The sequence below is a fragment of the Rutidosis leptorrhynchoides genome, chromosome 5, assembly GCF_046630445.1.
Source record: "Rutidosis leptorrhynchoides isolate AG116_Rl617_1_P2 chromosome 5, CSIRO_AGI_Rlap_v1, whole genome shotgun sequence".
NCBI classification, from domain to species: domain Eukaryota; kingdom Viridiplantae; phylum Streptophyta; class Magnoliopsida; order Asterales; family Asteraceae; genus Rutidosis; species Rutidosis leptorrhynchoides.
Genome location: NC_092337.1, coordinates 158,300,107 through 158,303,436, shown reverse-complemented (window position 1 = coordinate 158,303,436; position 3,330 = coordinate 158,300,107). Strand labels below are relative to the sequence as shown.

The 3,330-nt window shown below is 36.5% G+C and overlaps 1 non-coding gene across 1 annotated transcript; it reads left to right on the top strand.

The window, feature by feature from the left end:
• The first annotated feature begins 2,571 nt into the window (after positions 1-2,571).
• LOC139851015 (small nucleolar RNA R71) lies at positions 2,572-2,678 on the top strand. Its single transcript, XR_011760381.1, has one exon. It is a non-coding gene; the product is annotated as a small nucleolar RNA R71 (small nucleolar RNA).
• The last annotated feature ends 652 nt before the right edge of the window (positions 2,679-3,330 follow it).

The following is a 3,330-nucleotide window of genomic DNA, read 5'->3' as shown; positions in this document are numbered from 1 at the left end:
TCATGCATCTTTGAAAGGTTGCAGGGGCGTTGCATAGTCCAAATGGCATGCGTTTGTAAGCAAAAGTACCATAAGTGCACGTGAATGTGGTTTTCTCTTGGTCCTCGGGTGCGATTGGAATTTGAAAATATCCGGAGAAACCGTCAATAAAACAATAGTAACTGTTTCCGGCTAATCTTTCCAACATTTGATCAATGAAAGGTAAGGGAAAGTGATCTTTTCTGGTGACGTCATTTAATTTTCTATAATCAATACAAACACGCCATCCTGTTACAGTCCTAGTAGGAATAAGCTCATTTTTTTCATTTGTGATGACAGTCATGCCACCCTTCTTAGGTACGCATTGAACTGGGCTTACCCATGGACTATCAGAGATTGGATAAATTAAACCTACATCTAGCAATTTAATAATTTCTTTCTTAACAACATCTTGCATATTAGGATTTAGTCTTCATTGGCGTTGCACATAGGTTTTATGACCTTCTTCCATAAGGATTTTATGTGTGCAATACGAAGGACTTATGCCTTTAATGTCATGAATCTTCCATGCAATAGCTGGTTTATGAGCTTTTAGCACAGATATGAGTTGAGATTTTTCATTTTCAGTAAGAGAAGACGATATTATTATAGGTAATTCAGATTCACCATGTAAATAAGCATATTCCAAATGGTTTGGAAGTGGCTTTAACTCTAATGTCGGTGGTTCTTCAACCGATGATTTATATCGATATCTGTCTTCCTCTTTTAACATTTGAAGTTCTTCTGTTGTTGGTTCATATTCATTAACCATAAGTGTAGCTAACATTTTAGCTTCATCAATTGGTTCAGTTCAATCTCCTAAAGAACATTCTCCTGTTCCTTGTAATTCTGGAAATTCTTCTAACAATTCTGCATGTGAATCTATACTTTGAAAATAATAACATGTATCATCTGTAGATTGCAGTTGTTGCATGGCTCTATCAACAGAAAAGGTAACACTCTCGTCCTTTATACTTAGGGTCAGTTTCTTACTGAACACGTCTATTATTGCTTTAGCCGTGTTTAAGAATGGTCTTCCTAATATGAGAGGAACTTGAGAATCTTCATGTCCAGAATAACAAAATCTACTGGAAATACTAAAGTACCAAATTTAACTAGCATGTTCTCCATTATCCCTCTAGGATATTTTACTGATCGATCGGCTAGTTGTATGCTTATTCGTGTTGGTTTCAATTCTTCGAGGTCTAGTTTAGCGTATAGTGAATACGACATTAAATTTATACTAGCACCTAAATCTGCCAATGCTTCTATTGAACTAAGACTACCCAGAAAACATGGAATTGTGAAACTTCCTGGATCTGATAATTTTTCTGGTATCTTATTCAACAGTACTGCAGAACAAGTAGCATTCATTGTAACAGACGAGAGTTCTTCCATTTTCTTTCTATTTGTGATTAGATCTTTCAGGAATTTAGCATATCTTGGCATTCCTGAAATCACATCAATGAAAGGAAGATTGACATTTATTTGTTTAAACATATCCAGGAATTTGGATTGTTCGGCTTCAAGTCTTTCTTTTCTCATTTTACTCGGGTAGGGAAGTGGTGGTCGGTATGGTTTAACATAAGGCTTTGCCTTAACTGTGTTATCTTCATTAACATTTTCAACTACCGGTTCTTTTTCCTTCTCTTGCTCAGGCTGTGGTGCCTTTGTAGTAGGAATAGAGTCATCGAAAATTACAGACATTTCAGGTGGTTTAAGTGTAATACCACTTCTCGTGGTAATGGCTTTAGCTGTTTCATTTCGAGGGTTAGCATTTGTATCGCTAGGTAGACTTCCCGGTTTTCTTTCACCTATCAACCTTGCTAGGTTGCTCACTTCTTGTTCCAGATTTTGAATAGAAGCTTGTAGATTTCTAAATGCTTGAGCATTTTGTTCATTGGTTTGTTTCTTAGATGTGAAAAACTGAGTTTGAGATTCAACTAGCTTCGACATCATATCTTCTAAATTTGGCTTTTTATCATCAGTTTGTGGTGGTTTAATTGGAAAAATAGGTCTTTACAGGTTGTAAGTATTATTGGATACTTTTTTATTGCTAGGACCTTGTTGGTTGTTGAATGGAACATTTCGGTTATAATTCTAATTTTGATTGTAATTTAGTCTTGGCGATTGATAATTACCTTGGTAATTATTTCCAGGCCTTTGGTTCATGTATGAAACATTCTCTCTTTGTTCCATTGTTTTTCAATACTGAGATAATCTTTTGTCAAATGTGGTCCTCCACACTGCTCACAACTAATTCGTATTGCGTGAATATCTTTAGTCATCTTTTCCATTCGTCTCTCGAAAGCATCTATTTTTACGGAAATGGAATCAAAGTCATGGCTAGAATCGGCTCTAGCCGCTTTAGATGATCTAACGATATCTTTTTCTTGATGCCACTCATGTGAGTGGGAAGCATTGTTATCAATAATTTTGTAAGCTTCAGTTGCGGTTTTCTTCATAATGGAACCACCAGCTGCTATGTCGATGTCTTTTCGTGTAGTAATATCGCATCCTTGATAGAATATTTGTACAATTAGATAAGTGTCTAAACCATGTTGAGGACATCCTCTCAATAACTTTCCAAATCTTGTCCATGCTTCATATAAGGTTTCACTTTTCTTTTGCGTGAACGTAACTATTTCTCCTTGAAGTCTCACGGCTTTAGGTGCCGAAAAGAATTGTTTAAGAAATTTTTCAACTAAAACAATCCATGTATCAATCGCCCCTTCAGGTAACGATTCTAACCAATCTTTGGCTTCTCCCTTTAAAGTCCAGGGAAATAACATGAGATAGATCTGTTCTTTCTCAACTTCTCTGATTTTGAATAGTGTACAGATCCTATTAAAGGTACGAAGATGTTCGTTTGGATCTTCCTTCGGCGCACCACTAAATTGGCATTGATTAGTTACCATGTGTAGGATTTGTCCTTTGATTTCATAATCTGGCGCATTAATGTCTGGTTTAGTAATTGCGTGACCTTGGCCAGTGCATTTAGCCCTCATTCGGTCTTCCATACTTAGAGGTTCCAGATTTTCCATGATTGAATTTGTTGAATCTGAATCACTAGAGGATTCTGATTTAATGGTTTCTTCCTCGACAATCTCTGGATGAGTGATTTGTGGTACAGAAGGAATGATTAGTGGTTCAGGATCTCTGAATTGTCCCTGAATATCCTCCGGATTCTCAGTTGTGAGGTCGGGTCCAAAAAATGGATTATCGGAAATTTGAATTGGAGTATTTGGTCGACTAGATGACGATTCTAAAGAAAAATCAACGAAGACAATGTTGGCTAGATGTCTTGATCGA